Here is an 11,288-nt window from a genome sequence, read left to right as displayed (position 1 = left end):
TAATATTCTTTGCCAAACCTGACTTTTGCCATCAGACAATAAAATCTGCACTGACATAAGTGACCGTGTAACCATGGTTGAAGGTCTTACAGAGAGTTTGGAAACAGAAGTCTCCTCTGTAAAAGACCAAGGTTCCTCCAACGCGGCTTGCCTATTCGATCTAATGACAAAAATGGAGGAACAGGAAAATCGACAACGCAGAAATAATCTCCGTTTACTTGGAATTCCAGAAGGGATGGAGGGAGAAGATCCAAGGCGCTACATAGTGAAGCTCTTACAATAATCTTTTCCTGATCAACCTAGCTGGAACTGGGACCACGAAGTGCAGAGGGCACATCGCTTCCCTTTTATCTTAAAGCAACAACGCGATGGCAGCAGTTTCTCCAGAGGAAAACCAAGGGCATTCCTGGTGTACTTTGGAAACTTTCTCCTCATGCTGTTGGTTTATGATCAAGCCCGTCCTAATTCTCTGAAGGGGTCCAATGGTGTAATATTCTTTGCCAAACCTCACTTTTGCCATCAGACAGTAGAGTGAAGATAGCGCCTGCTTCAGTTAATCCCCCCTTTCCAGCAGCTCGGAGCTCAAGTATACTTAATGAACCCTGCCAGACTGAAAGTTAAATTTAATGGGGCTTCCAGAATTTTTTTGTCCGAGATTAAGGCTGGGGGATACCTGGGAGAAAGCAGGTCAAAAAAGGGCTCAAGTTAAAACTAAAGGCGATCACCCACCTGTTTTATATTTTTTCAGGGGGGGGAAATGTCTAACATCTTTGTTCATTCACCTTGATCTTTTTTTTCTTTTTCTTCTCTCCCTATGCATTCTCTTGCTCTGACTAGCCTTCTCAAGAATCTATTGCACAGCTATCATCTGTCTCACCGAGCATTTTTATAATAGACTTGGGTAAAAGGTATATGAAGCAGGGTATGTTCTTGAATTTATATTTCTTATCTTCCTGTATTTGCTTTTTTTCTTACTTTATATTCTATTTTTTGCACGGTATGAACAGATATAGCTGAAACTCTACAAACTGTTCTAATGTGTGGTTTAGTGGCAGAGACTCACTTCTGACTACCATCACTCAGGGTTTTCCTGAATGCTCTATGGTGGGTGGAGGGTAGGGTGGGAAATTGCTTTGAGTTCGATGGACTAAGGACACTTTTTTTGTACACAGTCACTTGTTAAAACACTTGTTAAAGTAAATAATCACATAAAGTTGAGCGCCTTGAAAGGATTAAAAAACGTTGAAAAAGGAAAAAAAAACGCAAAAAAAATGTTTACTAGGATGAGGACAATTTCAAGGTTTTTGGTTGGAAAACTGTTTATGTGGAGAACACAATCAGGGTACTGTCTACAATGGTCCAAATGTCTAAAAAGGCTCAAATAAATGAGATAAACCTCCTCAGAATTGTTTCAGTCATCATATGCGGATTGAATGAAGCTATGAAGAGACAAAACGTAGCGCAGGGCTTACGCTCTCTGGGAGCTGATATTGTCAGCCTCCAAGAAACACACATAGAAGGCTCACAAAAACACTTATTGAACTCACTGGGATATAAAATCATTGGGGAACTACACAGGGTGCTAAAATAAAAGGCGTAGGGGTCATGGACGAAAATAGATTACCCTTAAGATCTACCCGTGTGAAATCCGACTCTCTGGCAGATGGGTAATAGCAGAGTGCTGTTTCCCCCCAATTTTTCCTTCACTTTATGCTCTATCTACGGAAGTAACACAGATGACCCCGGGATCATTAACTGGATTACAGGAGAACTTGCCCACTGGCCCTCCCCAATCGTTATCTGTGGCGACCTTAATATTAATCTACCTTGCAACTGGAAAACTGAAGAAAAATGGACTTATGTTGGTAGGAAGCCACGAGTATACCAAGCAATATTAAACCTAATTCAAACCCATGGGCTCAGTGATGTTTGGACTAGCCTAAATTCCACTCTGCCTGGCTATATCTATTTCTCTGCCCTGCATGGCTCATTAGCTAGGTTAGATTATTTTTTGATCTCCTCCTCTCTACTCCGTGACTGTGCCATAGATATTGCCCCGTGTTTTATGTCGGACTACAAACCGCTTGTTTTAAATATTGGGGGGCTTGGAAATTGGAGGGAAGTCCCGAAATGGAGCTTTGAGAAAGCATTATTACAAGACGTAGGATATCGAATATGCATGCAAGCATGGATCCAAGAATTTCTTGAGCTAAACGTGGGGTCAGCTTCAATTATGACACATTAAAGGCGGGCATCCGGGGAGAGACCCTTAGGTTTTTTTTCAATAAAGAAAAACAAAAAAGAAAAAGCATTGATCTCTGAACACCAGGAAAAGCTAAAAAAGGCTGAGGAAAAACTCATTCAAACAGTTCAAACAGGGGTGGAAACAGAATCTGCCCAAATTGAAGTGACAATCATTAAAGCAGAAATTGGGTCTGTGTTTGCGAAGAAGGTTGCAGCTAAATGGGCCTCGACAAGGGAAAAAAAATATGAGTGTAGTGAACTCATCGGCATCACTAGGCTTACAGCAGGTCACAGCTAGTGAAATACTTTCGATCCAACTTGCAACCGGAGAGGAGACTAATGATCCGAGTGAAATCCAAAGGGGATTCCTAGAGTTTTACTTGAATCTTTATTCGGAGGAGAACAGTAGCCCAGCAGACGCAAGAGAGGAAGAGATCACTAAATATCTAGTAGAAGATAATTTATCTCAACTTAGCATGGAAAATCGTGACCAGCTTGAGGATCCCCCGACTGGGGAGGATGTCGCCCAAGCCTTAGTTAGCTTACCGGAAGGAAAGGCCGCAGGGGTTGACTGTATCCCTGTCGAGTTTTATAAACTTTTTGCCCCCCAAATAAAGACTATTTTTACTTCTTTGGTAATATCCATCTTCAACGGGGCTTCCCCGCCTGCTTCCTGGTCCAATGCTAAAATCTCTAAATTTCCTAAAAAAGATAAATCACCATTAGAAATGGGATCGTACAGGATGATTATTCTCATTAATTGCGACTCGAAGATATTTTCTAAAATCCTTTCAATTAGACTATCCTCAGTAATTGAACCTCTAGTGTCAAAATGGAACACAGGTTTATTCCCAAGAAAGGCACTACCGAACACATTCGGCGGACCATTACGTTGTTTGATGCAGCCCAGGTAACAGGAGACCCGATGTCGCTAATTTTACTAGATGCTGAAAAAGCATTCGACCTGGTCTGCTGGCAGTTTCTTTGGGGTGTTATGAGAAAGATGGGCTTCGGGCTGAAGATAACACAAGTTATTCAAGCCCTTTACCTCAACCCGACAGCCAGTGTATCAATAAATGGGAGGCTAATTGAACAATTCGAAATTTCACGGGGTACCAGGCAGGGGTGCCCTTGCTCCCCTTTGCTTTTCGCACTATATAGAGACCCCCTGATCAAAAAAATTAGAGAACAACTCAGCTATTCAGGCAGTGAGCATATTCGGGTGGGACACAAAAATTATGTCTAATGCCGATGACCTGGCTGTAGTCACCCCGGAGTCTGAGAGTGCTATTGTAGCTCTGGAATTGGATGCCCAAGAATTTGGGAAAATCTCGGGGTACAAACTTAACAAAAATAAAACGCAGATTATTCTTAACAACAAAATTAATTGGGTGGACAGACAGTTTGTTCCTGAGACAAAATATTTGGGGGGGACTGTGACTGCAAACACAGACGAGATTGTGGCAGAAAACCTAACCACATTGGCAGCTGATACTAAGAGACCGCTCAATCGAATTAACAATCTGTATCTGACCATAGTGGGTAGAGGCAACGACATTAAGATGACTTACTTTCTCAAGTTACTCTACCTCTTCCGGTCTATCCCACTAGAGTTCAATAAAACCATGCTACAGAAATTTCAACACCTCTTCACACAATTCGTACGGGCATACTCTCATCCCAGATGGGAGCTCAAGCAAATTTCTCTTCCTAGGGAGAGGGGGGGATGGGCTTTTCCTAATATAACACTCGATTATTGGGCTTCAGTCCTACAGTATAGCACGTAACTACTGGGGGAGGATTCTTTTACTCCAGCCCTTCAAACTATTATTAGGAGTGGAGGCTCGTGGTTGTCTTTGGCGACAAATGTCCTTTGGGTACTATAAACAAGTAAGATTTAAGACTCTGATGAGCATTTTCCCAATGTGCGCAGGATTTATGGGCTGGGGAGTTTGAACTACTACTGCCCTATTAACAAGAATTCTAATTTGCCTGCTATTCGTGGAAAGTCTTATCTTCAAGACTGGTACAAAGCCGCTATATTAAACTGGGTAATTTAATCACCACCAAAGGAATTAATCTATTTGCTGATCTTAAAACAAATATGGACTGCAAGATCAGCAATTTTCTGTCTCGAAAGGCTGTCGGTCTCTCAGGGTTTGCGAAAATAGATCTTATCGACAACTTAATGGGCCCAGTTCCATCTCGTATTGGCTCTATCTATTCTGCATTGAATAGCCAAACCCCTGACGACCTGCCCAGAATAGAAGACAAATGGCAATCAAAGTTGGAGTTTCCACACAGTACGTTCTATAATGCTTTGAAATCTGCCCAGAGAGATCTGCTGTCGGCTAAACTACAGGCACAATATTCTAAAAATGTATTCTTTTTATATAATACTCCTAGCAGAGTCGCCAAATGGGGCACAGACAAGGGGACGTTGTGTGCTAGATGTTCAGAGTTTAGCGTAGACTCAGTACAAATTTTTGCCACATGTCCGAAACTTGCTCCACTCCTTGTAAAAATACAGGATTTTCTTGGGAGGGTTATCTCTCAGGACATTGAGTTGACCCCAACGACTATCCTGTTAGGGATCCAAGACGAGGAGAGCAGAAAGAACGGCGGGGCACTTATCTTTGTAGCAATGATGGTTTAGAGGATCTGTATAACCTCTGCATGTTTTCTCAGTGGCAGGCTCGATTAGTCGCGACTTGTCATCTTGAGAAGGCTATCTATGCCAAAAAAGGTCACAAGGGGCAAAGGAGGGGCATAACTATTTGGGAACCTTTAACCCCTTCCATGCTCATGACGGAACGATTCCGTCATGAGCATCGGTTGAGCTGTGCTCATGACGGAACCGTTCCGTCATGGCCCCGCCCGCGCTCGAACCCTTCAGCACCGCGGGGGAATCCGCGCAGCGCTGAAGGGGTTAATTGTTTGGCTTGATCAGACAGGACCATAGGGCTAGTTCAAGTTGGGCCCCTTACCCTCCTCTATTCTTTCTTTCTTTTCCCTTTTTTTTGGTCTTAAAATATATTAATGTCTTTAGCACCAGAGGCAGGACCCACAAGCTACTATCCAACTTAAGGGTCCTTTTTCCTGGATTACGCCTATTCCATTATGGCTGCTAGTGATTTTATTATCGTGAATGAGTTTTTTGCTTTAAGTGACTCTCGTTGGTCCATCCAACACTTAATCTGTTTATTTTCTCTGTTTGAACAGGGGGGTGGGGTGGGGGGTCGGTCCAGGGTGGTTTGATATTGCCTCTTTAGTGTGTAAAATAACAACAAAAAAAAAGTGTCCGTTTTCAGTTTGAAAATGTGGTGTTTCCACATTGCGTTTTTGGCAGTTTCCTGTTGCGGGCACTAGGCCTACCGACACAAGTGAGGTACCATTTTTCTCAGAAGCCTTTGTGGAATCCGGGGTGAGTGGAATTTTGTGGATCCACGCAGATCCTAGAACTTTCCAAAACAGAAATGTGAGGAAAATGTATTTTTCTTGACAAAGTTTGAGATTTGCAAGGGATCTGGGTAGCAGATCCTGGAGAGAGCCAGACAAGTCACCCCATCCTGGACTCCCATGGGTGTCCAGTTTTGAAAAATGTATAGGTTTGTTCGGTTTCCCTAGGTGGCGGCAGAGCTTATGTTCAAATTCTGCTAGGCACTTTGCACTGTGAAAATGGGGAGTATCCACGCTGATTTTTGGGCCGTTTCCTGTCACGTGCACTAGGCCTACCCACACAAGTGAGGTACCATTTTTGTCTGAAGACTTTTGGGAATACGGGGTGGGTTGAATTTTGTGTATCCACTCAGATTCCAGAATTTTGCACCACAGAAATTTGAGAAAAATGTGTTGTTTTTCCAAAGTTTGAGGTTTGCAAGGGATTCTGGGTAGCATAACCTGGTGAGAGCCAGACAAGTCACCCCATTCTGGATTCCTGTGGGTGTCTAATTTCCAAAATGTATAGTTTTCCTAGGTTTCCCTAGGTTCTGGCAAAGCTATGGTTCAAAATCTCAAGCTAGGCACTTTGCAAAAAAGTGTCTGTTTTCACTGTGAAAATGTGGTGTTTCCACTTTGCATTTTGGGCCGTTTCATGTTGCGGGCACTAGGCCTACCCACACAAGTGGGGTACCATTTTTCTCTGAAGACTTTTGGGAATGTGTGGTGGGTGGAATTTTGTGGATCCACGATGATTAAAGAACTTTGCAACACAGAAATGTGAGAAAAATGTGTTTTTCTTTTTGCAAAGTTTGAGGTTTGCAATGGTGAGATCTCAACAAGTCACCCCATCCTGGATTCCCCTCGGTGACTTGTTGTTTAAAAATGTATAGTTTTTCTAGTTTTCTCTATGTGCTGGCAGAGCTATGGTTCAAAATCTACACCCAGTCACTTTGCAAAAAAAGTGTCAGTTTTCACTTTGAAAATGTGGTGTTTCCACATTGCATTTTGGGCCGTTTCCTGTGGCGGGCACTAAGCCTACCCACACAAGTGAAGTACCATTTTTGTTGGAAAACTTTGAGGAAACTGGGGTGAGTGGAATATGGTGGATCCACACAGATCCTAGAACTTTCCAACACAGAACTGTGAGGAAAATGTATTTTTCTTGACAAAGTTTGAGGTTGAAAGGCATCCTGGGTAGCAGAACCTAGTGAGAGCCAGTCAAGTCACCCCATCCTGGACTTCCATGAGTGTTCAGTTTTGAAAAATGTACAGGTTTGCTAGGTTTCCCTAGGTGGCGGCAGAGCTAGGGTTCAAATTCTGCTAGGCACTTAGCAAAAATAGGGTCAGTTTCACTGTGAAAATATGGTGTATCCACTCCACGTTGATTTTTGGCCCGTTTTCTGTCACAGGCACTAGGCCTACCCACACAAGTGAGGCACCATTTTTGTCTGAAGACTATTGGGAATGCAGGGTGGGTGGAATTTTGTAGTTCCATGCAGATTCCAGAACTATGCACCACAGAAATTTGAGAAAAAAATGTTTTTTTTTGTGCAAAGTTTGAGGTTTGCAAGGTTTTCTGGGTAACAGAACCTGGTGAGAGCCAGACAAGTCACCCCATTCTGGATTCCCAAGGGTGTCTATTTTTCCAAAATGTATAGTTTTCCTAGGTTTCCCTAGGTTCTGGCAGAGCTAGGGATCAAAATCTCCAACTAGGCACTTTGCAAAAAAAGTGTCCGTTTTCACTGTGAAAATGTGGCGTTTCCACTTTTCATTTTGGGCTGTTTCATGTCACGGGCAGTAGGCCTACCCAAACAAGTGAGGTACCATTTTTCTCTGAAGACTTTTGGGAATGTGGGGTGGGTGGAATTTTGTGGATCAACGCAGATTCCAGAACTTTGCAAAACAGAAACTTGAGGAAAATGTGCTTTTTTAACACGCTTGAGGTTTGCAAGTTATTCTGGGTAACAGAACCTGATGAGAGCCAGACAAGTCACCCCATCCTGGACCCTCTGGGTGTCTAGTTTTCAAAAATGTATAGATTTTCTAGGTTTCCCTAGGTGCCAGCAGAGCTACGGTTCAAGATTTACAACTAGGCACTTTGCACACAAGTGAGGTACTATTTTCCTTGGAAGCCTTTGAGGAATGTGGGTGTATTTTTTTTAGGGGGGGGGTGAGGGCATTGGCATGCCCATTCTGGGCAGCCCCCACCCCAATGTATATATATAAGAAATTCCTGATGCCTTGTGGGCTTTCTGCCCCCCCGGGGGAGCAGATCAGGGGCTACTGCCCCCATCTGCCTCCTGTGGAGCAGAAACACAGTGGCCTTTTTCGGGAAGCCCCTACCCCTACGTATATAAAATAAACAATCCCTAGTGCATTGTGGGCTTTCTGCCTCCTGGGGGCAGATCAGGGGCTATTGCCCCCATCTGCCCCTTGGCGGGCAGAAAGTATTTTTCCTTCTTTGGGGTGTAGGGGGTGCATTGGGATGCCCATTCTGGTTTAAAAAGTTATCCCTCGTGTCAAGGGTGCTTTCTACCCTTTTGCGGGCAGATTGAGGGCTACTACCCCATCTGCCCCCCAGGGAAGGCAAAAAGACTGTCTGCGGCAATATTTTATGGGGGTAGCAAAGTCCCCTTCCCAAGGGGCCGCTCTGCCCTCCCTGGTGGCTAGTGGGTGGATCCCTGCTTGGTGATCGCCCTCCTGGGGTGATCCACAAGCAGGGATCCACTAACAACTGGTACCATTGGAAAGGGGAGATTCTCCCCTTTTCAACGATACCTCACCCATGTGTTTCGGTGCTCAGGGGACTGAGATAGCCCCTAAGGGTGGGCAGAATTTGCGTAGTCGCGCTACACAAAGTTCAGCGAAATGGTAAAATATCTTTGCGAGCACGCAGAGTCCTGCGAACATGCGGAATTGCTTGTTCCGCCTCTTTGAGAGGCCTTTTTCCTGTTCGAGAACGCTGTTTGCGTGCTCGGGGGGAAATATCTTGCAAACATTCATTTTGAAAGCGCAAACAAGCAAACAATTCAGAGAAGGCATGGATTGTGGAAGTTTTTGCAATTCCTCGTTCTCCGCAGAATGCGCAATTACCCAAATTCTGCAAATTCCGCAAGAGGAACGGAATTTACCGCCCAGGCCTAATAATCCCACAAGCCCCAAAACTGTGAAGCTGAAACTAAGTTTCAGTTTCGTTTTCATTGTAATGTGCGAGATCGTCCTTACAATGATAACATAAACCTTGCTTTGGAAGGTTTGAGAAGCTCTTCCCCACCTCCCAAATCAAAAAAATAAAAATGTGAAATCCCTCTGCTTTTTACAGCAAAGGGATTTTTTGCAAGTGTGCTCATGATGGAATGGTTCCGTCATGAGTTCACTTGCACTTGTGCTTATGAGCATGGAAGGGGTTAAAGATAGTCTCTGTACAAGAAGTATGTATTTATTCTCCACTAAAACTGTACAACAGTTAGTTTTATTCACTAATCTTCCCTTCTGGTTTTGACACCTCATGTACAACACTATTTTGTCAAGAGTCTTCATTCTATTTAGAATCAAAATGAAAAGCTTCCTCTTCAAAGCAAAGGCCTTCTCAACTACTCTCCCAACTCGTTTTTTCTGTTTCACTACATCTCTCCTTCTTCAACACTTTTTAAAAATGCAACAATTATAACATTTGTGCAGAACCTAAGCAGCCATCTAAATACCCACTTACAAAACATGCAGTCAATGAAATATTGAGACACACATGCACTAATGAAACACTTAGGCTCTACTCATGTAATTACGTAGAAAGTACCATTGTAATAAACCTATCACCCATATTGTCTAAAGACTACATATTCCACAGTAAAACTCATAAATACATGGATTTGTGAGAGAAATTACTTTATTTAAATCATAAAAAGAACGGCATGACCGCTGATACACGTAAAATTCATGAGCAAGGTACAGATTAATTGATAAATTCTCATTAAAATTTCTTGTGATAGTCAGTCATGCTATAAAATACATTGGGGGAGATTTACAAGCCCTTTGCGAGACATCTACACCGCCGTTGCGTTACTTCTGTGACGCAGTGGCGGCGTAAACCATGCGCCATGTTGCGCCTTATTTACAACGTGACGCATCTAGGGAGATGCGTCAAGTTGTAAAGCCCTGCGCTACATTAAACCTGCGTCAGGTTTAATGTATGCAGGGTGGGCGTTCCGTCGGAAAAAGCCTCGGAAAAGTGACGCAGTGAAATCTACAAGATTTCACTGAGTCACTTTTCCGACGCTGCTGCGTCAAAACCCTGTGCCTGCTTGAAGCAGGCGTAAGGCATGACACAGCATGTTAGCTATGGGCAGCCCCTGAGCATTGCTGGGGTTGCATCGTGCTTGCAACACGACTCCAGCAATGCGCAGCCCTTATGACATCAGATGCATCACGCATCTGTTTATCCTTGCGCCACGATGCACTGCATTGTAAATGCGGCGCATCTGTGGTGGCTCAAGGGTAACTTGTGTGACGCATCTTTCCTGGCCCATCCCTGCTGATTTGCAGGGATGCGCCAGGAAACATAAATCTGCCCCGTAGTTCTTAGGTGGTTATACTTCAGCTGTGTCTGGCTAGGTTAGTTAAGTAATCTCTCAGAGTTGCCCTGGGGCGATTAGCGGATAAAATGGCGATATTCATTTAAAAGGAAATGTATGTTTCTTAAACACTATGGGGCATAGCAACAACAATCGGCAATAGTTATCGCAAAGCGCACTTAGCGCTAGGATAATTTTCACCGGCTAGCGTGGATTTTTATCGCTGAGATAGCGTGCTATTAGCAACGCTTATCTTAATAGCAATAAAAATCCTCACGCTAACTGGCTTACAAGAGATCATCGCTGGAAACCCAGCGATAATCTCAGGTTAGCTTGTTGATAGGGACTCACAAACTTAGCCATGATATCCACCTTCCATAGGCTATCATGGCTAAGTCAGTCCTGAAGCAGGCGTAAGTAAAGTAGCGATAACAGGGGTTATCGCTACTTTTCCTGTCGCTATGCTTCATAGCGTGGGGCTTGATGATAGGAGAAATGTCGCTTAGCGACATTTCTCCTGTCATGTCAGGTCAGGAACCCCAATGCTAAAGCAAGGTTTCACGCGTTAGCGTGACCTTGCTAATATAGCGATAAAATTATCGCCGCTTTTCGGCCGAAAACGGCCGCAAAAGCGGCGATAACTTTTTATCGCCTCGTTGTAAATATGTCCCCAAGTCTTTGTGTGTATTTTTCCAATAAGCGATCTTTTAGGTTCAGCTTGGTCATCTGAGATAAAGTGCTAGTGCCATTGATGAATCCCTACTATTTCTCCAAGGTAAAGTGCATCGTGCTGTAAGCAAAAAGACTGAAGACTGATTAATTGCACTTCATCACCGTGCATGCCTTGCCGGTTCAAGTTTTCTAGCTCTCTTTTCTAGTTCGTTTGCAGCTAAGCTCAAAAACGTTATTGCTTTACCTGCCAGTTGTACTGTCGAGCCTCCTAAGCATTTTATTACGGCGGATCTACAAGTCCTTATTTGTTCTCTTTTTATTATGGGCCGCAAGAGTTCTTTCCGTATGGCTAATAATGCC

Source organism: Triturus cristatus, chromosome 7 (genome assembly GCF_964204655.1).
Source record: "Triturus cristatus chromosome 7, aTriCri1.1, whole genome shotgun sequence".
In the NCBI taxonomy this organism is placed as follows: Eukaryota; Metazoa; Chordata; class Amphibia; order Caudata; family Salamandridae; genus Triturus; species Triturus cristatus.
This window is presented reverse-complemented; position numbering follows the sequence as displayed.